At 32.4% G+C, this 26,980-nt stretch overlaps 1 long non-coding RNA gene across 1 annotated transcript; it reads left to right on the forward strand.

Moving 5' to 3' along the window:
- Positions 1-2,358: 2,358 nt before the first annotated feature.
- LOC143078269 (uncharacterized) lies at positions 2,359-8,635 on the forward strand. The gene is made up of 3 exons (XR_012979144.1): positions 2,359-3,655; positions 4,207-4,243; positions 8,243-8,635. It is a non-coding gene; the product is annotated as an uncharacterized LOC143078269 (long non-coding RNA).
- Positions 8,636-26,980: the final 18,345 nt, after the last annotated feature.

A 26,980-nucleotide genomic window follows, 5' to 3' on the forward strand; every position in this document is an offset into this window, starting at 1 on the left:
ATAGACCATCCAATTATTCTGACACCCCTTGATTACGTCATATTTTTATTCAACAGTCTAATATTTAAAGACAAGGATAAACAGTCATCAAGTGTCATATGAAGGCCAACTTGTTGAGTGTAATCAATGTTCCAGAAAAAAAGAACCAACATTACAATATTCGAAAAATATCAAACTTTAAATTTTTTATGTATCTCGTAGCTAGTGCCGCTTTAAAATCTGTCGTCACGGATATTCAACTGTCTGGTAATATTCGTCTTCACTTAACAAATCTACAAACAACCCGAATCTCCATACTTTAATTTAACCGGTATGAGCACAAGATGCAAAACATCATAAATCCTGCATCTAGATAACCGTTTAACGAGTTCAAATATCCCAACTTAACAATTTATGCCTTCGGAGATCTTAAAAACACTTGATGCCAATCATTATCTTTCCGTCAAAGTGTTTGATTTTAGTTGAGGTTATTTGACGTTATTATTGCGTGTGTTGGGCATAAAATCTACGTTAGTACGGTGATCTTAGCCAATAGAGATGAATATTATAGTGGGGATGACTTCTTTATAACTGTTTCGTTAACTGTTGTTAAATGATAAAAGTAATTTATGTCCATATGCAGTATTTGATTATGAAAAGAATAAAGACGGGTGTTTGAAAAATATCAGGCAGATACAATTACTATATCAATTCAAAAATACAGAAATCCAGTTAGCCCATAAAACGTTTCAATGACAGGTGCAATCAGTGTATAGTTAAAGAATATTTTTGGTAATGGAAATGATTTGGGTCGAGCGCATTAATTTGTTTTATTTTAACTTGGATATCCGCCTGTATGGGAAATCGTTGATAAATAACGTGTCACATATCGGATCTCGTGAGATTTGTTCACTTCTATAATTATGCGAGCTACAACTAAATATACGTCTTTGCTGTTGATTGTTCAAACAAAATGGAATATTAACAAATGATTAACAAATGGCAAAAGCATAAAACTGAATTTAATTATACATTTTCAAAGTTTACATATTGTTATTCTGGTTATTTTATCCTTGGCGCAAAAACTTACAAATCTGTGAAATTACATTATCATTCCAGGATGTGCATTATGCTGTGTGCCTGCTGGTATGTGTACCATGTATTCTTCGTGCGGAATATTTGTATGAGGTGAGTCATTATGTCTAGGTTTTTTTTTTATCTTAGTAGTACTTTTAAAAGACATTATAATAATCAGTACCAAAGTTCCGGTTCACTTTTAAAATAATCGAAACGTGTTACATACAGTTGGCAGAAGTGAAATTAAAGTTGTCAAAGTATGGAGAAACATAGCACAAAATAGTAAAACTAAAAATGTTGATAAAAAAAAACAAAGTTCGTTAAAGAACTATTTCATACACATTTTAACATTTTTAAATCAGTATAACAAACATATTCCGGGTGCGGGATTTTCTTGCCGCATTGAAGACCCATAAGGGGCCTTCGGTTGTTATCTGCTCGTTGGTCGGGTTGTTGTTTCTTTGACATATTTCCCATATCCGTTCTCAGTTTTATATTGTTTTCTTTTGTTTAATTTAGCAAGAACCCCTAGAAAATAGTTTATAAGTGTTCCAAATTGTTAAGTTAAAGTAATTATAAACACTTCGATAATTTTACGGAAGCCAATCACGAGCTAGTTGACCATTATGGACAATCTGCTTCCCAGATGACAACGGATATGTTCCAATTGTCATAACTCCTCCATCTTTTCCATGAAGTCGACCTTTTGAATAACACTTTGAACGGTGTTAATACTTTATTTACACGTCGGCTACCACATGTAGAACAGGATCTGCTTTAACATTCCGAAGCATATTTTTATTTCTGACAAATTGAATGTACTTACTTTTATATTGGTTTTATACTGCAATTCACCCCTGACCATTTAAGCTTTTTTAGTTGTTTAAATCCAAATAGTTGTTTCTGTACTTAATCTATTATGTACTTATACTAAACAGTTTTAACATGTTTAATATTTGGGACATTCTACTATTATAAACTCATTCAAGATGTGTAAAAGTAGTCCATATAAGTTTCCGTAAAGCACCACATAATTATGTCAAAGGCCAGTTTGCTTGAGTGATTTGCATTTAAACGTGTATGGTTTAAACGCATTTAAACTCTTCTGAATAGTGCATTTAAACCAGTCAAGTACCGAAGCTGACTTTTCAGTGTTTATGGAATAGTATCTTCTTATAGGGTTTTTCCTAGATTTAGAATGTAACTTTTGATCATTTTAATAAAAATATGCCCAGTAGATTCTGCATCATGATAGAGATAAAAATGCTTTACAAATTATAATCTGCTTGCATTTCAGTATTCGATGACAGCCGCTGGAAAAGAATTTGTAATAGCCTTTCTTAAAAACACTTTAAATACATATGAACCGTATCTAAAAATCTTAACACCTTTTGCAGAAGACGTAGAACTGCAAATTTCCACACCTGCATGGAATTCGGTGGATTCTTTTCATTTGACCTACACAGTAAATAAATCCAATACTCTAGAAGTTAAACTACCTATAAAGCTGCGTGTACAAACCAGTACAGTGGACAACAGAATCGTATATGTAAAATCGTCAAAGCCAATTTTTGTTTTTGTGGCTGATTTTCAAAAAAACACTGGGGATTATTTTCTTCTGTATCCTGCAAAGACATTCGGAACTGAATACATTGTTGGGGCTTTTGGAGATGCTAGCTCAAACATGGCGTCATTGTTGGGTTGTCTTGCAATACATGATGATACGGAAATTCGTATTACCCCTCCTATAAACCATACCCTCACATTTAATAAACGCGCATATAAACATGACGAAGCAGTTGTTGTCACTATCAACAGATTCCAGCTTGCACAGATCCTTGGAATAGATGTGACCGGTTCCTTTGTTAGAAGCAACAAACCTATTGCTGTGATAAGTGGTCATGAACATGTTATGATACATGGAAATAGTGAGATCGTTTCCGGTCATGATATGATAATGGCACAGATGCCCCCAGTAGCTACCTTGTCAAAAGTTTATCCTGTGGCTTCTACTCTTAACAATGATGAGGAATTGATCAGAGTATTTGCTGTACATGACAATACAGCTTTTTCTATCTATCGTCCTGGATCGGTGACTTCTCAATTTATTAAGGACAGGACGTCTTATTTCGAATTCTATATGACAAAAAATGAGGGAGCGACCGTAGTTGCTGACAAACCTGTTCAAGTCATACAGATTAGTACTAGTGGCGATCGTTTCACCGGCGATCCACGAATGATCGTGACACTGTCATTAGATAGCTATGTTACAGAATATATGTTTGTAACTACACTAGATGCAGCTCTCCCAAGTGCCGTCTATACTTATCCTATAACCATTATAGTATCTGAATCTGCAAAAGGAAAACTATATTTGGATGGTAAAAGTATATTGGATATTCCCCATGAAGGAACCCCATCCTCATGTGGTTATGCAAACCTAGAAGCTATTAGAATAAATGTTGACGCTGGATACCATACTGTAGTCTGTCACTTAGAAGACAATGCATATTGCACTGTCTATCTGAATGGATATTTTAAAAACTCACAATACGGGACAGCAATTAACAGGCATTTAGGTGTATTGGACAGTTCAAAGGTAATGTATTTCATGTATATAAAAAAAACAAAGAGTAGTTACACTAAAGGAAATAGCCGTACAAAAACACCGTAAATATACACTACAAAAACTGTACAACCAATACAATAAAACCTGTAATATCTACATTGATCATTTTGTATTTCTGTGATGTATACCCCACATTCATGTATTCAAAATCTTAATGCAATTTATATAGCGTTGTCAGTTTATTTTCAATCTATCAGTTTGACTTCCGCCATGTCAATCTTCTCTGTCAAAATGTTACAATTTGGTAAGCAGATTAGGCTATTAATCTTGTGTCTAATATATCTTGGATTTCGAAAACATTTTTTAATTGAGACACTCAGACACAGACATTTCGTATCGGTCAACCATTATTGATAAGATGAAACTGATTCAACTGTTCTACTCACATGGTTTTAAATCGGGGAGTTAGGATAGCTAAATGACACAAACGTACTACCGGCATTCGTTTCTCACAAAATATTCTTTGTGTAAATTGTAGGAAATAATCAAAAATAATGTTTTTTTACTAATTTTTTTCACAGAGTTCTTCGTTGCAGGAGATGGATGGTACTGAAACAGGTTAGTTGATACATAGCATATTATTACAGTTCAGTCGCAATAACTGGGTATATAGGGGCGTAACATAAATACATGTTGATAAATAACAAATGTATCGAGTACAACATGATAAACATACGTGTATAAAAAATAATCGTATGCACATAATGATTTAACAATGAAAAGAGTGAACAATTCTACGAGGTACACTATCTGCTATAGTAAATAAAGGCAACAGTAGTATACCGCTGTTCAAAACTCATAATTCTATGGACAAAAAACAAAATCGGGGTAACGTAAACTGAGGGAAACGCATTAAATATTAGAGGAGAACAACGACACAACATTAAAATGTAACACACACAGCAACGGAATAAGCATTAGACAAAATCCGATGAGAATAACCAATATAGTAAACGTTTATATACCTAAAACATAGAGTTTCAGAAGAAAAAAGAATTCTAAATTAGGACTTTTTACAATGTATAGGTTAGAACCGATCCTATATTCTATCCACAATTGTAGATGCTATAAAAATCAATGTTCTTCAAAAGAAAAAAAAACACGTTATGCATACGTCACAAAAAGTAAAATAACAATAACACTCAACTCCGAGGGTAATTCAAAACAGAAAGTCCCTAATCAAATGGCAAAATCAAAAGCTCAAACACATCAAACGAATGGATAACAACTGACATATTCCTGACTTGGTACAGGCATTTTCGTATGTTGAAAATGATGGATTTGAATTGAATATGAATTTTCTTTGTATTCCTAACCGGAAGATTATACAGACAGAAGAAGAAGTATACTAATTATGATAACACAGAATTATTTTCATTTAACTGTGTATTATTTGACGTAATGTTTTTCAAAGTTGATTTTTTTCTGATTTTTTACAACATGTCACAGCGGTATACTAGTTTTACCTTAATTATTCATCCCTTATTTTTATTAAGTTTGTATTTACATTGTATCTTAGATCAAATGTGTTCGTTCATTGTGTGTTAATTTGTATAACTACGTTTTTCGATTGAGTTAAGCCATTCAAATTGATATTTTATAGTGTGTCTTTCTATGTTGTGATGTTACACTATTGTTTCAGATAAGGAAAACGGTTTGGTACCATTAAAACGTTTTCCCGCTACAATTGTTTGCACCTGTCCTAAGTTAGGAATCTGATGTTCAGTAGTTGTCGTTTGTTTGTGTGGTTCAAAAGTGTTTCTCGTTTCTCGTTTTTTATATAGATTAGACCGTTTGAATGGTTTTACACTTAGTCTAGTATTTTTTATGGCCCTTTATAGATTGCTGTTCGGTGTGAGCCATGGCTATGTGTTGAAGACCGTACCTATAATGGTTTACTTTTATAAATTGTGACTTTGATGGAGAGTTGCCTCATTTGCACTCAAACCACATATGTCTATATCTATTGTTATTAGTAAGTCGCGTGGAAATAATGTTATAAAATCTATTTTAATTGATTGAATTTTTAAAAACAAAGAGAAAAATACTAAAATTTAACAATTCGAGGAACAATTTTTTTTATTTCGAATGATTCTAATGAATAGAATACGTCTAGTTCTTTTCAAAAGGACCATAAATTAAAATATAAATCAATTGCTTTAAAAAAGCAATTGTAGGGGGTCTTTCCCCCTGTAAAATTAATTGAATTGGGGGGGGGGTGTTTGTTTGTTTGTTTGTTTGTTTGTTTCTGTATGGGGTCTATATTATTGTTACCGGAGAAGTTTCATGTTTAGTTTGGAAAGTTTTTCTTTTATTTTAGGTACAGCGCGCGCGCCACATCACGTGACACGGGTTTATAATAACGAAAAGATAGTCTTTTTATTTCTTTTTAGGTGGGGACGTTAAACAGACAACATCTATAGAGATGGAATGTACACAATGTAATTTCTTTTGTCATTGTAGGAAATTGACATTTTGATGACAGTTCACAAGTAGTGCATGTTTTGGATTTAATTGATCCGGTGTAACTTTAAAACACATTTATTGATTTTTTTCTGATAATGTACATTTTTCAGCACCTGTTTGTAACACAGATTAGTATTTCAAACTCGGAGCGGACATTTTATTGTAGGTTTTTACTGAGATTTACGGACCTAGCAAGCTATTTTTACGGCATTGCCATTTCTTTTCTCTAGGAAAAGCTTTGAGAGATATCTGCACCAAATTTTTTTATAAACGTTTAGTACATGTATGCCCTGCTGACTGCAAATTTTGAGATCGATTGTACTTGTAGTTTCAGAGAACATGTGGATTTTTTTTCAGAAGTGACGTAAGAACAATATTAAATTTCAATTTTTCTTGAATAATTGAGAGTTTGTTCCTTCAATAAACTGTCATGATTAAACAGTCATACAGATTGATTGATTGATTGATTGATTGATTGGTTGGTTGGTTGGTTGGTTGGTTGAAATTCAAACACACATAAAACTGTTTAAATAGTGCCAAAACCACATAATTTGATGACCTTGACCTTTGACCTTGTAACCTTCGTCAAGGTCATTGCTCCACAAGGTCATTGCAAAAGACCCTATGGGTCAAGGACCTTTTGTTTAAGAGTTTTGCCTAAAAATGGCCTTTTAAAAACCATCGATGGGAGTTATGTCCCTTACATGATGGTAAAATCAATATAGTCATAATGTAAAAAAAGTTGCCCCTTGAAGTACCAAGCATTTTTCACTGCTTAATTTTTTTGTATCTATAACCGTTCAAGAGTTATAGGGAAATCAAAGACATATGAAAATCTAAAATATGACCTTGACCTTTGACCTTGACCTAATTTTCTAAGTTAGGAATCAGGGGACTCAAATAAAAACATTCCAGGGTTATACGGTTAACGGTTTATGAGTTAAAAAAACATACCGACAAATTTATTCCGAAAAGATAGATAACTCCTATAAAATTTCTTCGAATCGCTTCGATCCAAATACGCCAAAAATTACTGAGGATGTAACGAACAATTTTGTAAAATAAATTTGTCATAATCTTTAACGGTTGCGAAGGAGATGCCATAACAAGGAAAACAGTGTTTGGGGAGATAACTCCTACAAAGAAAAGTATTCGTTTACGCAGGGTAAATTTCAAAAGCGCATAAACTGTTCGATATCATATACAAAATATCTAAGCGACATATTGCGAAACAAATGTTTATCGCAAGAACAAAATTAGGCGGAAGAAAAAAAAAAAATAATCAGAAGAAAAACAATAGGTCTTTCCACAGAAAAGTGGAAAGACCTAATTAGCAGAAATAAACCTTGAATTTAAAAAGTTTAACGACGGGATATTCATTGTAATCAACGAGATGGCATTGTGAAACCTATATGTCTACCGTTGAATGTACCAGTCAAATAGTTAAGGTATAAAACAAACAAAATGGGATTGAACAAATCTGTTTTACTCCAAACAGAGTACTTGCATCGACAGGGTAAGCGTCAGTTGACATTTTACATAGTTAATCGAGTAGATTTGACACACTTTTTTATTCTTAGAGACAGATGCCAAATATCTTTAGATATAACATAAAAAATTTTGAATTTGAATAAAATATTGAACTGATGCCATGACAAACATATTATCGTCATAAAACTCACCTTTATTTTATATATAGATATATATATATATTTATCCATCGGATCACCAGCAATGATGGTGATACATGGCTGTGTACATTATGTATATACAACTCGTCTAAACATCAACCCAACAATGTTAGATCTGTTAATTTGCTTTCGCAAATTTTTTGTTCTTCCCTCGCCGGGATTCGAACCCATGCTAGTGAGATTTGGTGTCACGATATCTGTGTAGCATGGGTTCGAATCCCGGCGAGGGAAGAACAAAAATTTGCGAAAGCAAATTTACAGATCTAACATTGTTGGGTTGATGTTTAGACGAGTTGTATATATATATATATATATATATATATATATATATATATATATATATATATATATATATATATGTGTGTGTGTGTGTGTGTGTGTTAATCTGACAATTTTGCAGGTCCCATGACAACTGCCTTGTTTCGTGTTGCAGCAGTGGATAAGAAGCCGTCTACAGCTTCAAAGATTACCTTCTATGTCAGTTCCTTCATTGAGTGTCATCTTTTATGCCGCCAATACAACAATTGCGCATTGGTGACATTTGAAAAAACACAAAATACATGCAAATTGTTCACAATGTATGCCGCAAGCAGTGCTCTTGCCGAGGAACCTGGTGTTGTGATTTCCATAATTGCATGAAATGAGAAAGAGTCTCTAAGTATGCTAAGTAAATATCGTGTGTAAGACTTTGAATACAAAGAGAGTGTAAGTATTTTATCACTTGCACAAAATATTCACAGTTCCAAAAATCAGAAGTGAGCAATTATATATGAAAGTTTCAAAAATGATTAACACAAGGTCATGTTTTTTTGTATAATATTATATGTACTATGAATAAGTGGTAATAAACTTTAAATCACTGACCGTGATTTTTTTCTTCCTTTGATATCAATTAGTGTACTTGCTAATCATTAGATTTGGGGACATCATGCAGATATATTTCGTCAGAATAAAAACGTCACGCCATTGCCAAATAAATATTGCCAATAAATTTCTTCCTACACTGTGTGTCCACAATCTCCTTATTCCCTATTCTGTCGTTTTGGGAGTGTGTAAATAAAAAGTAATTGTAAAAATTAAAATGCCGTCAATTAAAAAAGGGTGAGAAATAAATTCAAAAAAAACATGTTACAGATTAATAATCTGATCTTCAGCCAATTGATCGGGTGTACTAATTATTCTGTTCTTTTCGTCAAGTGTCATTTGGTCACTTAACCCTCACAAATGATAACTGTAAATCGTGAGGTGGATAAAATAAAACTCGATCGGGTTTGTTTGAGACATTTTAAAGATAATCTTGTAAAATGAAAGATACGATTGAAAAGCCATACTGATTTGTCTGTATAAAAAAATTACCATGTGCATCGGTGGCTAGTGGTGTCCGTTTTATGAACTAATTTAAATTGTAATAATGTATTTCCATTGAATATCCTGTTACTGGATTTGGACTAATGTCTTTCCGCATTACATCCGGGTACTGAATGATTTGATCTAATATCTTTCCATAGCACATCTGAATACTGAATTTTAACTAATGTGTCTCTATAATATAACATCCAGTTATTGAATTGAAACTTATATCTTTTCATTGTATATCTGAATACTGAATTTGAACTAAATTAAATGTCTTTCTTTTGTTCATTCGAATTCTAAATTTTGACTTATGTCTATTAATTGTACATCAGTATCCTGAATTTGACTAATTAAAAGTACTTGCATTGTACATCAGGATACTGGATTTGAACTAAAATGTATTTCAATTGTACATTAGAATACTGAATTTTAACTGATGTCTTTAAATTGTACATCAGTATACTGAATTCACAGTGTGGGAACGGAACTGTACAGTTTTCTAATAATTTGGTCATTCTGGAGACTGGGCCATTCCAGTTAATTTCTGACAGGTGGGGATGGATGGGGAGATTTTTTTCATACCTATCAGAAAAAAACATCATCAAAAACTACCTATCAGATCTATAAATTAAGGCCTATCAGATGTAGAGTTTCTGTTCATATTGAGTGGATGGGCTTTCATGGGAAAAATTGACCTATCAGAACTTTTTACTGCAAGGATTGTACCCATCAGAATTTTAAATACAATACCAGATAATGCATGATACGAAACTGTCTACATTTCAAAGCACCCCTAAGATCTGAAATAGGCATTTTTGGTAACCCCTAAGATGTAATTATTTTTAATTATTTACTGTAAGACCCTCAGAAATTTTTGCGTATAAGTGTTCGTGTCAGATAAAAAAAAAAAAAATCATCCCTAAGATGTATAAATTTTACACCCCTCAGAAAGGACCATCCATCCCTCTTTAGCAGATATTAACTGGAATGGCCCACTGTCAAGCGGGGCTCCGACATTTGCAAAATAACAAGTTGCTTGATGGAAACTTTGATGAACTCTTATGTTACTATATAACGTTTCTGCTTCAAGTTTTGGTAGCTAAAACATTCTTTGTGTAAATATGAACCAATAAAATAATAAGAAAGATATATACATCCAAACGTTTTCCTTAGAATGGTGAAGCTCCGTGTAAAACGATCAAAATTGTCACACAACAGCGATCAAAATTGTCACACAACAGCGATCAAAAATGTCAAATAAACGTCGAAAAATCAATGTTTGCTACCTGAATTTTCACATGTACCTTTTCTGATATATAGTCTTACCTGTCTGAAAGTTTCAAAGTCATTGTCCCGGTAGAAGTCCAAATATATTCATTTTCTCCATGTCGGATATTTTTATTGACTGTATAATCGCTTGCAAGTTCACTGTACAATCACTCGGAGCCTTCCTGTACAATCGCTTGGGGCTTTTTTTTCCATCGTTTGGCCAACTAGACTATTCCGAAAGGAGGGTAATCGACTTTACCTTGTAATGACTTCACGGTCCAGCTAGCAAGCAAGCTAGTCAAAGGTATTACCTTTACCTACACACTCATTGCATTTTGTTGTAATAGTTTCTAGTGGCACATGACTAATTATAACTCTTAAGTAGATAATGCTTACTACTATCTCTTCTGCCACATTCATGATCAGTTTATCCACCATTTTCTACATTTGAAAATGCCTGTACCAAGTCAGGAATATGACAGTTTTTGTCCATTCGTTTTGATGCGTTTTGTTATTTGATTTTGCCATGTGATTATGGACTTTCCCAATTGATCTTCCTCTAAGTTCAGTATTTTTGTGATTTTACTTTTTATGTGTTCCATGATACTTTTGTCATATGAATATTTATTTAAAACTACTGCAATCCAATTCAATATATGTCTGGCATGATTTTTCTCTCTTTTTTTCTGTTACGATTTAATAATTTAATTTTGGCTGTAACGCGTCTTCTCATTGGCTGACGTTATTTTGTTATGAGCCCATAGACATAATTTAGTCATGTGACCGTGACGTCATGAACGTTTTTTCATGGTTTTCTACGGTTTAAAATGGAATTTAGAATTAAATTATAAGAAATGACTGTAATATTTGTTCTGTCTATTCGAAATAACATACAAAATGTGGTGCACACTGTTAAATAACCCGCTACGCGCGTTATTCAGTGTGCACCAAATTTTTTATGTTATTTCTTCATAGACAGAAAAAATATTACAGTCATTTTTTAAATAACAGTTATTTATTTGGTATTGTTATCAATTTTTTTAAACCTAATATTACACACTCAAAAGTGTAACTGATGTTTGAAGCTTTTATTTTAATGGATGCAGCCCGCATTAGCGGATCCGATATGCGGAGAAAGGGATTTTTGGTGGTCGAAACCCCATTCTATTTCGATCTTTTTTTTTTTATTTTGTGGAGATTTTAGGGTGTTCCGTGGTTTGGAACCCCCTTTTGCAGATAGGCGGGATCCGCACCTGGTCTGATATTAGTTAGTGATAGTATTCAATGATGATCGTATCATTCAACTGATTTTTCATTGTTTGGTCTTGTGCTGTGCTAGTTTTGGGGAGAAATGAGCGCACACAGACATTGTTAACCCTGCCAAATTCTGTATGTACCTGTTTCAAGTCAAGAGACCGTAGTTCAGTGGTTGTCGTTGGTTCATGTCTGTCATATATGTTTTTCGCTAATTGTTTTATTATGAATTAGGCGGTCAGTTTTCGAAATGTATTGATTCTTATTTTTCATGTCGGGACATTTTATAGCCGACTATAATTGCTTAAATCCATTTATTTTTTGAACTTTGACAATCATATCACATCTCCTTATTTTCATATTGAAGATATAAATGTGGTGTGATAAAATGTTGTTCTCACTAAAAAAAAAAACTGTTTCGTTCGTTCGTCGGATGCTATAGTTGGGAATATTGGAAAGTTCCTGAATTGTGACATTGATATAAAAAAAATCATGTTGAAGGATTTAGTGTTTTCTCTGTCTTTCAGATAACAAGTCCTCTCCCATCCCATCCTTGATAAAATTTAATTTTACTGGAGCTTTATAAGTATTAGTAGCTATAGCTTGTAATAAACAGACACCTCATTTGAAATTACACCACATCTTCTTATTTTAATATCATGTTTATTTACCTATACGTGTCTTTTCTTGGATCCGTGGTTAGCTACCACCATTCCACATTCGAATTCCTTGATCAAGTTACAATATCCCAATGCTGTGATGAAACATTCGTTGTTGTATTGTTCAAATATGTATTTATTATTATTTTTTAAATTCCTGATAAATAATATATTAAGTAAAATTCAAAATATGCTAATTACCCTTCCAGAGCATCTAGTCACCTTTTCGGTATAAATAAATATTTATTTTGTATGAGGATTATTTTTATTTTTATTTTAGATTAGATTCTTAACATATTTTTTACTGTCTTTTTTTTTTTTTTTTTTTTTGTCTTGTATACTTATTCAGTGGTTGTTTGTTTATGTGTTACATATTTGTTTTCGTTCATTTTTTGTACATAAATAAGCCGTTAGTTTTCTCGTTTTACATTGTTATTTCGGGGCCTTTTATAGCTGACTATGCGGTATGGGCTTTGCTAATTGTTGACGGCCGTACGGTGACCTATAGTTGGTAACTTCTGTGTCATTTTGGTCTGTTGTGGAGAGTTGTCTCTTTGGCAATTATATCGCATCTTCTTTTTTATATCTATTGTACACATTTTGTAAAGTATCTCTGATATAGTCACCTTAAAAGGGTTCCTTGATCTTAATTGTCAAAATGACTGGTTTTTTGCTTATTTTCATTTCAAATACCATAGATGAATATAATAGGACAGCAAGAAACAACCAATGCAATGCATTTAATAAATTTGGCCAAGCAATTCTACAGGAAAGCTCCAAGCGATTGTACAGGAAGGCTCCGAGTGATTGTACAGTAAACTTGCAAGCAATTGTACAGTCAATAAAAATGTCCGACATGGAGAAAATGAATATATTTGGATTTCTACTGAGACAATGGCTTTGAAACTTAGAGACTAAGACTATATATCAGAAAAGGTACATGTGAAAATTCAGGTAGCAAACATGTTTATTTGACATTTTTGATCGCTATTGTGTGACAATTTTTATCGTTTTACACGGAGCTTCACCATTCTAAGTAAAACGTTTGGATGCATATATCTTTCTCATTATTTTATTGGTTCATATGTTCATAAAGAATGTTTAAGCTACCAAAGCTTGAAGCAGAAACGTTATATAGTAACATAAGAGTTCATCAAAGTTTCCATCAAGCAACTTGTTATTTTGCAAATGTCGGAGCCCCGCTTGACAGTCTCCCGAATGACCAAATTATTAGAAAACCGTACAGTTCCGTTCCCACACTGTAGAATTTGATACATGGATTCATATAACATACAAGGTGCAGTGGCAAATATTTCGTGTATTTTGTTAACACATAGTGTAACACCGTCACCTTTGCCAACAAAAAATATCTTCTTTTTCCTTGTGTTTTCAGACTTTATGTTTTGAATTGTAGTTTCACTTTTTATATTCGGCAATTATTCTTCTATAATACGTAAGCCCCAATGTTATATATTTAGATATATATCATATGTGTCATTAAATTTTATATGTTTTTACGGAATAGGCCATTTGCCAATAACCGATTTGATTCTATTATTACACAGTTTTTAAACAAAGAACTTTCCTTTGTCAATCGTAGACTGGTCCATACCGGACAAGATTCAGTGGCGGATCCAAGGGGGGGGGGGGGGGGGGGGTTCCGGGGGTGCGCACCCCCCCTTTATTTTTGCCGATCAATGCATTTGTATCGGGACATATGTTTTGCACCACCACCCCTGCACCCCCCCCCCCCTTTGCCCTGGGTTAGCACCCCCCCTTTCGAAAATTCCTGCATCCGCCCCTGAGATTCCCTTTTGCCAATGCAAAGCATGATGAATTGAAATTGATGTATCGGCGGTTTAACTAATTTTTCATGAAAAATAATTTCTGATGTCAAAAGTATTTAGCTAAACAAATTAATGTAATTAAAAGATTTAAAAACCTTATAGATTACTCACATTACACACAGATAAAATTTGGTCTGTCTGCTAGCTCTCCATTGTAAATACAAAATAATGTCCGTCATAAGGGAGACAACCAAATTAGGGATCTCTAATTAAAGGGTCAATTACGGGAATAGGCAAATAGGCTATTGTACAAGTGATTTACGGAAACACATTTTTGTTTACTTTCTCTCTGGTAATAAATGCCGTTAACGTAAGACGTGTGTTTGTTTACTCATGAGCTAGTTCAAAAAACAAAAACAAAAGTTAAAAGACAATGTCCCGTCTCACCACGTGGTAAATAATTTGATGCAGGAATATATTATCTTAGAGTCGGGCAATTTCTTTCTTTTCAAGCGGGGATTCCAAACAGAAAACATGAACCTCTAAATTATCTCCCTTAATTAAATAGCATAAAATAGTAAAAGGAATTTACTGAAATCGCATTCAAAAAATTATGTTACGAAAAATAACATATGAGTAGTTCAATTTTTAATATATATATATATAAGAATTATAGATTGCAGTAATATTTATTAAAAAAAATTGCCAATATACTCTTTAAATAATACCAATAATTAATACATCTAACTTTGACATAGACTCCTGTGAAACCCATTTTTCAATCTTCGACTTATGATGTTGAATAGATATTTGGGACACACGCATTACAAATGTAATGTTCATCACCTGAAAAAGATAACAGCTAAAGATGATAGTGTCCCTGCACATTTGTGGTAATATTTCCCATATTGACAGCTGTGCACATATACAAATCGTTTCCGTATTACAATCACGAAAAGAATTTTCGAAATAACTTGATTAATTTAATTCAATTCAATTCAAATATTTAATGTCATAAATGTTCACAGTTGGATACCTAGAAGATAGTTCACCTGAAGATGTGGCTAAACATATGGAAAGAGCAATAGTAGATACAACGAGACCAACATCATTCTAAATGCTAATTTATAGAAACGCACATTCAAGCAAAAAAGTATGAATCAAAAAGAACAAAATGTAACCATATTCTTACAGAGTTATGCACTGAATATGGTTTTAAATTTGCCAAACATGAAAATGTTGTAGAATTTCACTTTTATGAGATGGCATCCATTTAAATCATAACAATAGTATCCCACTATACGTACAAATGTAAAACATGTAGTAAACCCACTGCTTGGAGTAATTGACTCAAGGAATCAACAGTTCCGTAAAGAAAATCATAATCGCTTCTACAAACGTCCAAATCACTTCTACAAACGTCCAAATCACTTCTACAAACGTCCAAGTCGATACGAAGGAGAAAATCATCAAAATGCTTATCATGACAATTACAATGATATTTACGAAAGAGAAAAAAAAAATCCCCAAAGTGCCTCATATGACAAACACAACAATTATTATAAAGCTATCACGGCAATTCAAGCAATAGAATAAACATGAGACTTGGTTGGATAGAATTTCTGCTTTGAATCTACATTTGATTTTTTTACAAATTGTGTTTACTAGTACAAATGTAGTACACAATGTAACTAAAGGAACTGAAAATAATATTCATTTTATTAATACTGCTATCATAATGTTTTCATTAACCTAAATAGGGTCTTGATATATTTTTACTCAACAACACAGATGTGCAAAATAATTTACAATCATGCTCATAAATTGTATTACATTTTAATTTCTGAAACAAATAGAGTTATCTTTCTTTGTATAGCTAAAACATGAATACTGTAGTGTTAATATGTTTGGGGTTTTTTGGGTTTTTTTGTTGTTGTTGTATTTTTCTTTCTATATTATGTTGACATGATCCAATTACTAGTTTTTAAAAAAAATCATAAGATTAATATAAACATGTTTAACATGAAATGAAAAAGAAAAGAATTTTTTTAAACAAACTATGATCCCGCTACCATGTTTAACCTCGCCATATTCTGTATGTAGGTGCCTGTCCCAAATCAGGAGTCTGTAATTCAGTGGTTGTTGTTTGTTTATGTGTTACATATTTGTTTTTCGTTCATTTTTTGTACTTAAATTAGACCGTTAGTTTTCTCGATTGAAATGTTTTACATTGTCATTTCGGGGCCTTTTATAACTATGTGGTATGAGCTTTGCTCATTGTTGAAGTCCGTACGTGACCTATAGTTGTTAATTTCTGTATCATTTGGTCTCTTGTGGATAGTGGTCTCATTGGAATTCATTCAAAATCTTCTTTTTATATCTTATACAATACATTGATGTGTATCAGTTATCCTCTTCTTTGCTGCACATTGAAAAAATATTACATACTATATATAAATGAATCTTGTAAACAACATTTAAATTAGCATATCTGTATGAAATATACATGGCTTAGGCGAGAAAAACAAATGATGAGTTCTTTTTAAAACAAATTAAAAGAGACATTAATATTTTACTAGAAACTTGGAAAGGCGAATCCAAAGAATATATCATTCCTGGCTTTAACACTGAGCAAAATACTATGAGCATTGTTTTTTTACGTAAAAAGTATAAACGTGGAAAAAGATATACATTGGTGGGGTCATAATAGTATTTTATAAAAAAAAAAAAAAAAAAGTATATAACAGGGTTTAACCTAATATAAATAATAAACTATCGTGGTTAATACTCGATAAAAAATATCTTTGGTTTGTCTGATGACATATATATGTGCTGTATACATTCCTCCTGTTTAGTTCCTCTCGTCATTACATCTAGAAAAAGAAAGAAATATTTTTCAGTCTAAAAAGGGGGAAATTGTACTTTTAGGAGAGTTTAATTCTAAAACTAGTAATAAATTACTATATTAAAGATGACAACCGTGACAGACACAAATAATTTTGCTCAAACTAATCTATTACCAGATGAATATAAAATAGATAACTGTTTTAAAAGATATATAGCTGTGACAAAGTCATCAACGTACAAGGTATCAATTTACTAGATTTATCTATACGTCAAGCCTAAGTATATTAAATGGTAGATATATTGGTGATATAATGGGGAACTTCACTTGAATGAAAAACAATGGTTCAAGTGTTGTAGACTATGCTTTTGAAAGTGAAAGTCTCCTTTCCTCAGTTGAATATTTTAAAACTCATGAGATTGATTATTTACCAGGTTATGTAAAAATTTACTTTTGTTGAAATGTATGCAACGTGAATATAATTTTGATATCTTTGAAATTCAAATCGGTCTAGCTCTGAATCATTTAAGTGGGACTCACAAAAATCAAAAGTTAAACTAAAATTGCTTGACCATTTATCAGATGAAATTGTTTTAAAAATATTTTAGACTATGAAATGAAAAACTTCAGTAAGATCAATGAGGTGTTGATGATGAAACAAATAAACTAACAACTATTTTATGTAATTTACCTGAAAATTCATGTGTAATTAAAAGAAAAAACGTCAAGAAAAGCAAACCAAAAAATAAACAACTATGGTCAGATAGTGCAATAACAGAATATTAAAGCAAATCCGTTTGATAAATCATATTACCTAGATATTTTAACCTTCTGAAAACTTTTAAAAAGATGATTAATATCAGTGAGTTATCAAACGCTAAACTTGACTACTACAGTCTTCAGTGAATATTTCATAACTGAGTTCTGTGAAAATCCATCCCAGCTTTTATTTTCAAATCCATTACCAAATGTTTTTTTTTCACTGATTATGTAAATAAAAGGGATTTCTCTCCGTGACTTATTAGCCAGAGAACAACCTCTAGTTTTTGTGGTGAAAAACCGGCAAATTTTGTTTGCTACAATATCCGGAACTCTCATATTAAGTAGCAATCATTTATCTTCAAAGGGAGGGGTATGTTTATGTCGTGTAAAATTTGATTTTAGTTTTTATTGCTATTAAATTATAACACTATAAGGTATGGTTAAAATATAGATTCAGAATATTATTTTAGTCAGAATATTTTTTTCCCATTAAATTCGGGATCAATATATTTGTTTAAATTGTTTAGAACCACGTTTTCTGTGTGTCCATCTTAACGAAAAGTCTACATAGAAGTCTTTGGACGTCAAGATAATTTTAGATAATTTGTTTTATGATATTTTTTATCTGCAATGGCATTTATGCTAGCACACTAGTTGGTAGTCCAAAATTATGACATCTTAAAAAATGCTATATCACATTTGTATGTATTTTTCTTTGACACCTAACATGAAGGCGTCAAAGCAAAAATTTAAAATAACCTTCCAAGTTGTCATAATTATTTGTACTAACTAGTTGGTAGAGAAAAAAATTTCTCTGTATTAGAAAATTCGTGAAAAATACCATTTCTCCCATCCATTCAAAATACAGTAATAAGGTGAGACTGATATTATTTCCAAATCTGCCTACCCTACTCCCCGTTATAAAAATCGAACTGTCTTCCCTAAGAAGATATAAGTATAAGAAGTGATACATTTATTGTGTATACACATATCAACATATTAAAGTCACATCTATATTATCTCCCTTACATTCTAGCTAAACATTTTTAAAAGGGATAAAATTCGATACGATTTTTCAAGAAATTATGTATTAGAAGAATGAAAAAAAAATTATTAATTTTTTATTTAATCAAACAATTAATTTGCTTTAATATTGATAAAATATTTGTTAAAATCTTTTTCAATAAATACCTTTACTTGACATACATAATTATGATATACTCAGATAAAGAACTCTTCACCGGCCTTCGACTTATGAGTTTGAATCGATATTTGAAAATCAACATTACAAAGGTAGTGTTTATATAATAATGTGAAACCTAAAATCCCCACAAATGACTACCATCCGCCGTATCACATATATAGGGCCATTAATTAAGATTATGGCACGGTTTAATATATATATTAAGGAAGTGCGCTATTCAGTTTCAAAATAACAAGCTTTTTATAACATTATTATATATTCATAGGGAATTAATAAAGGAAACAAAGGACCGAAATAAATATAAAGGTCACACCCTAGCTGATCTAAATAAAACCTTGCCATCACTATCATAGACCAAAAACAACCATAGAATGAGTCCCTACCATCGCTTGTGTCCAGAAAATCAGGCTTCAGTACATGACTCTTACACTTTTAAGGAATTAATTCCTTCTCCCAAACTTCAATACTGCCGTGAAACAAAAATTAACCATAGATTCGTAATAATGTGTAATACAAATTTGAAGAATTTCAACGGAGGCAATTTCATGGTAAGAAATTGCCTCTGTTGAAATGAAGAAATTGCCTCCGTTGAAAATCTCCAAATAGAGGTTTCTCAACATCCTACGAACGGACGAAAAATGACCTAACTTGACATTCCGTAACGCGAATCAGGGAGCATTCATTTATTCAATAATTTTGGACTATTGGTTGTGAACTTCTACCCTTATATATATAGAAATGTCTTGTACGTAAAAAAATATATACATTCTGGATTCTGTAAGACCATTTTGAAAAGGGAGAACACAAAACAAAGCAAAAAAAGGGGGGGTCCAAAGAGATTATTCTTACCTTATGAACTCTACATTTGAAAGATTTTTTTATTTAATTAAAAGAGAGAAAAAACAATGTAAGACAAATTGTGAATGGTATTTCTTCTTTTCTCTTATGCTAAGAAATTGCCTCCGTTGAAATTCTCCAAATACCCATGGAGCAAATTACACATGACCATTACATGGATGATTAATATTGACCATTTGGTATATTGCCGTATTCTAAACGTCACGTACATGAAGGACATGAATTAATTTGTTGAATGAAATCAAAACTTTAACTACAGTACTATACTAATGGGTGCCGTAGGAAGTCGACCGGAATTTTAAGCGAGGATTTCTTGGTATGTCTTGGCATGGAAGAAAGGAAGAAAGACCATTACATTGGTTTTTCTCTCTTTTGATTAAATGAAAAAACATCTTTCATAAGACAAGAATATTCCCTTTGGTTTTATGCTTTGTTTTGTTCTCTATTTTTAACCCTCGAATTAAGGTTTCCGGATTAATTAAAACCTTGTTTACTATCCGATTTCTTCATGTACCACTGGTGGTAAGCGGATGGTCGTAACTTTTAAGTCATGACCATCTGAATATGGGAGACAACTCTAGGGATAAGTTTTTTTCTTTTCCGATTTTCGTGCAGTAAAAGGTTCATTTGAGTCAAACCGCTTGTCTCATATACACATATCGTGAGTGCATTCTTATTGAAACCAAATTTGACACATAAAATCATTCCAATTTTCGTAAAATAGTCATTCAAAAATTCGAGCATGATGGTCGTAACTTTAACTTGTGATGGTCGTAATGTCAACTATAGTATTTTGGATGATGGTCGTAACCGACACAAGATGGTCGTAACTTTGAAAAATGACCGTAACTCAAGTATTTAGACGAACTTTTATCAAGCTATTTTAAAAGTACTGTGCACATGCATAACCATGTTAATAAACTCAGTTGTTATATAAAGTTTACTACAAAAAATATTATTTCATTTGTTACTCTGATAATGGTATGCAGAAATTAAGTTAAAGAATTATCAATCATACATTTTTGATATGTTCCAAACGACCATCATTTAGGAGAAACAGTAAAAACTAATCAACTCGCATTAAGCCAAATAGTATGTTAGGGTTGAGTATTAATATTTTTTTACTGTACGTTGAGGCATAAAGTTGTTGAATATTTGCTTTCAGATTTTTTTTTTTTATTTACGACTTTTTATTTCCTGCAATCATGTCGGCAGATGAAATTACTGAACGTACAATTTTGAACAATCTTCTTTAATTTTTAATCAGCTATTGCAGTTTTTATAAACCATTGGCTTTCAAATATTCGGCTTTTGGTGAATCGTGAATAATTTAAAATCCACAAATGTCTGGTGTTTTTATCGTGTTGTCTTTATTTTTTATCGATTGCATGACGATCTTGCGGTATATCATTGATAATTGTTCTAAGTATTGGTTCAGAATAAAAACTTAATCCATGGTGTCGCCATGAACATTGTGTTAACCTAGAAAGTATGAATAAGGTTGAGATATTTTACAATGCTACACGCGTTGAATTTAAGAGTAAGATCAAATGTCAGTAGTTTGTAGACAGGCTTGTAGCCAGGATAATATTACAAGGTAGAACTAAATGTACTGCGGCAAATATTACATACATAAATGCAGGTATATAGTTTACAATGATACAAGCTTTGAATTCAAGAGTAAGATCAAATATTAGTAGTTTATAGCCAGCCTTGTAGCTAAGATAATATTACAAGGTAGAACTAAATGTACTGCGGCAACTATCACATACATATGCAGGTTGAAAATAATATTTATGTTATATGTTTATATTGTATGAATGTACTCAGATTTAAAAGACCAGCACGCTGAGTTGAAGCATAAAGATCTATCTTTTAAATATTATCTGGCTACAAGCTATGTATGAATACTGTTTGCTGAAGTCCTTTTGCTGAAATTCAAAAAAAAAATACATTATCATCAGCATATAATAAACAATGTAAATTGCTGACCCCTTTAATATTCTTTAGAAAGAAGTTTAAGGATCCATACTGTGAAGGAATTTTTTTTAACTCGTGTAGGTAATTTTGACTCTAAATATGCCTCCTCTGGTAGTGGAAAGATGATCCCAAATTGTCAAGCCTGTGCCAGTATCTGATCATAGACTTTGCAATGACAAAATACAGAGTGAATCTACCGAGTTAAGAAAGATTGGCAAAATGTGTTTCTCTTTTGGTAATACCAAGTAAATGTTTACAAAATTCAATGCGTAGTCTTTCTGAAAGAATCTTAGGATAAGCCTGTAGTGATCTACATTTGTAGTCATAGTTTTTTTTTTTTTTTTTTTTTTTTTTTTTGAAAGGGTTGAAATATCCCCAAATTTTAGTACTATATAAGAGAATAGGTTTTATTGTATGCTCAAAAACATGAAGGCTGTTTTTTAAACTTGGATTCAGTGACAGAAAGTCCTTGCGTAGCTTATGGTAGGCTTTTAACGCCTGTTATTAAAATAAAAATCATGTTTGATATGTCTGCCTGTCTTGTTAAATACTATGGCTTAGTTTTATTGGGATTAATTTTCAAACACCGATCTTAATCCATCAAGTTTACTTTGAAGTCCTTTTGCTGAAGTTGAAAAAATGGCAAGATCATCAGAATATGTATAGTAAGGATTGGCTGGTCGTGAATAAACAACAGCTGGATCAGGGGAACTTTTAATAAAATCAGGAAGTTCATTTATAAAAATTTTAAACAAATTTGGACTCAAATTGTCTCCCTGTTTTACTCCAACTTTAGTTCTAAAGAGATCTCTTACCATACTCTCTAACTATATTCAATAGCTTAAGTTTTATCCCTGGGAGAATGACAGTATCAAAATCCTTCTGGAAATCAACAAAGCAGGCAAACATTCTACCTTCTTTTGTATTACAATACTTATTTATAATAGTTTTTAGAATGAACATATGGTCAGATGGTCGTGTTTTTTTTTTTTTTTTTTTTTTTTTTTTTTTTTTTTTTTTTTTTTTTTTTTTTTTTTTTTTTTTAGTAAACCCAATTTGGCTCGCTCTCATCAATGATATGATATTTATCTAAGGATTTACAAAGACGTGTATCAAGTATCTTATTAAAAAGGCTTCCCCATTGAATCAGTAATTGTAATTCCTCGATAGTTATTAAGATCGGATGCATCATTCCATTTATGAATTGGGAATAAAAAACGTGTGGTCCAGGGTTCATGGTATTTTCCATTAGAAAGACAAAGATGTATAACGGATAGCATGGTACCAATAGGCGTATTCAGAATTTTCTAAAACCATGGGTAATAATTATACCTGAACTTCGAATTTGCACCTTATAATCAGCTTGACTATATACCAAATGACAATACGACTTCTCAAAATCCAGGCTAAGAATAAGATGTATGTTGTTTAATTCGATTACGGACCTGCGAATTCGCGGATATGGTCTTGTCTCGATAACGATCCCCATAACATTATTTTGACTCCTTACTTATGCTCTTTCGACTTAAAGTATCAATTTTAAATTGTATATTTTTCTTTTAAATTCCACCTAGTAGGTACATACTAGTTTTTAAAAAGTTTATCTTTTCAATACATGCAAAATATAAAGAAAATAAATCAGGATACTGTTATTTCATGTGATGTCAAATTTGTTAAAATCGCCTTTTCTTAATTCGTAACTAAGAATGATCATAACCAGAGCTGTGTGTTAAAATGAATTCTCCACTTTTGAGAATTTATATTGTTATTAAACTTAACAGCTTATAATTAGTTGCCTCTTGGTTGATTTTATACATTATATTTTAAGTAACAGTGACTGGTCATTTCATTTTGTATTGGGTTTTTTTTTTTTCGATTCGTTCCAATTTTCTTTCCTTTCGCACTTTACAGGTTTCCTCTCTTCACCTCTTTTAGTTTTTATCATTTAGTGAAATCAACTTCACAAATATATCATATAATATATTCATATGACAAAAGACACGTTTAAAACTATTGACTTGTCTTATTAGGTCCTATTTAATAAAGAGTTACGACCATCACAATTTTAAGTTACGACCATCATGCTCGAATTATTGAATGACCATTTTACGAAAATTGGAATGTTTTTTATGCATCAAATTTTGTTTCAATATCAACGCACTCACGATTAGTATGTATGAGACAAGCAGTTTTACTGAAACATTTTTTACTGCATGAAAATCGGAAAAGAAGAATGTATCCCTTGAGTTGTCTCCCATCTTCGGATGGTCGTAACTTCAAGTTACGACCATCCGCTTACCACCAGTGATGTTTTTTATTTTTATCTTTATTCAATTCTTCAACATATATATACAACAGATATATTACATATTACACAAAAATATCACAAAGCAATGTTTTAAGTATAATCACATATATATAATCAGCACAATAATTAGAAATTAAATGTTATGACACCTTCGGTTTCTTGTACCAGAATATTATTTTTTTAAAAGTGTTTCTCAAAAACATTTCTCATACATTTTGCATCACTTAAATATTCATACAGGTAAGTTATATAATGTTTTACAGTGTATTTAAATAGTCTAATAAGATCAACATTACTGTTTAAATTTTTAAGTAAATTCCTTCTTCTGAAGATACAATATCTCGCTACAGATAACATGAAATTGACAAAACTTACATTTACGCCTTTGATAGATCCAAATAAACCAAACATAAATACCTCTTCATACACTAAATTATCAATTTTGTCAGAATCAACATTATCAAATAAAACTGACAACTTCTGTTGCATAAACAGATGAAATTCTACTAATTCAGAACATAATAGAAATAAATGAGTGATATTTTCTACTTCCTTTTCACATACATCACATACATTGTAATTTATAAGTTTCATAGTCATAAGTTTAGAATTTGTGAAAATACAATAATGTGCTATTTTGAAATCTAGATCCATTAAAATAGATGGTTTCCAATAGAAATTAACGTTTTTCCATACTTTACAAAGATCATTCTCTTCAAGCCTCGGTCACACCTTACCGGATAGCTCTAACGGACGCCTAACGGATAAAAAAAAAGTTATCCGTTGACAATTTTTTTATCCGTTGGGAGTCCGTTGGTGTACCAACGGACATGTAACGAACGCCTAACGGACACAAAACGGACCTTGAACGTACGTGAAACGGATACGTACCGGACAGAACGGACGTCGAACGTACATCCAACGGACGAGTACCGGATAAAACGGACACCTAACGGAAGCGTAACGGATAAAACGGATGAACAAAATAATCTGAAAATTAAAGGCAATAAACCATCTAAAAATTACAGGCAATAAACCATGAGAAATTTCAATTGGCATTTGTCCGTTTTACATCCGGTAGGCATCCGTTTTATCCGTTATCCTTCCGTTAACGTCCGTTTCACATCCGTTTTATCCGTTAGGCGTCCGTTAGGCGTCCGTTGGCCGTCCGGTAGACGTCCGTTGGTGAATTGGTCTACCGGATCTCCAACGGATGCATAACGGACACGTAACGGATACAAAACGGACGAGTACCGTACAAAACGGACGCCTACCGGACGCCTAACGGACGTTCAACGGACATTTTATCCGTTGGACGTCCGTTCAAAGTTTTGAACATGCTCAAAATTTTCCACCGGACAGAACGGACGTCAACGGATAAAACGGACGCTTAACGGACATGCAACGGATATGGACGGACGCATAACGGATAAGAACGGACGTCTAACGGACATGAACGGATTGAAAAAAAGTTATCCGTTAGGCGTCCGTTCGAGCTATCCGGTAAGGTGTGACCGAGGCTTCAATCTCAAAAACTTCTGTCCACTTTTTATAGCAAATAGGATGCTGACATAGTTTACTAGTAAGTAACAAATACAGTTCTTTTGTCGAACACATAGAAAACTCTGACAATTTATCTTTGAAAATGACATTAATATTTATAGAGCGAGAAACATTTCTCCTATGAATATTTTTATGAATAATTTCTGTCCATTCTTTAGGCAATACAACTTTTAAAGTATTATATCTTTTTGCAATCTATACTATTAAACGAGAAGACCTCATTTTTGGTGTCGCTTCTCTTCTTTCCACAATAAATTAATCAACACGCCTCTGTGTCCTATAGGTACAGTGCATAGTCGCATTTGTCATCCATTCATATGATTATTCAGATTGAGTTATTTTAGGAGAAAAACGAGAAAAAAGGCATCCGGGTATTGTCCCGTCATTGTACGAAATTTTAAGTCAGATTAGACTTCCGGTTTGCGTTTTTCTGTATACTTTGAACATACATATATACTACGAATAAAGTGTATTTTCAGTATTTTATCTGCTATCATTTACAAGTTTACTATTCACGGCAGTCACAGAGTTTATTAAATAGAGAGGGTCTGTATACTATATCAATGATCACCATGGATCGATTAGTAAACTTAGAATTGAAAGTAAATACGCTTTATTTATATAGAGGGGGGATAGGACCTTTATCGGGACTCCGGGATCGGGTGTTTTTAAGCTCGGGATTTTGGGATTGACCCTTTAGGGATCCGGGAATCCTTTTTTTCGGATTTCGGGATGTCGGGATTTGCTTTATTTAAATTCGGGACCTCGGGATTTCGTTTTTTCAAGTCCGGGATTTCGGGATCAAGACCCCTCCTATCCCCCCTCTATATAGTAATGAATGTTCATAATATACAGATAAGCGCTAAAATTATTCATGTGAACTTTTGATACTTTTTCTGAAATTCTCCAGTCATTAAATCTTTTACAAAATTCATTGATTACAAAAAAAAAGAAGATGTGGTATGATGATTGCCATGTTGAGACAACTCTCCACAAGAGACCAAAATGACACAGAAATTAACAATTATAGGTTACTGTACGGCCTTCAACAAAGAGCAAAGCCCATACCGCATACTCAGCTTCAAAAGGTCCCGAAATGACAATGTAAAACAATGCAAACTAGAAAACTAGAGGCCTTATTTATATACAAAAAATGAACGAAAAACAAATATGTAACACATAAACAAACGACAACCACTGAATTACAGGCTCCTTACTTAAATAAATGTTCATAACATACTAAATGTATGTTCATATTGAAATTGATAGAAAACCAAAAATTGGGAACTTTGGAAA

Source organism: Mytilus galloprovincialis, chromosome 6 (genome assembly GCF_965363235.1).
Source record: "Mytilus galloprovincialis chromosome 6, xbMytGall1.hap1.1, whole genome shotgun sequence".
Taxonomy (NCBI): domain Eukaryota; kingdom Metazoa; phylum Mollusca; class Bivalvia; order Mytilida; family Mytilidae; genus Mytilus; species Mytilus galloprovincialis.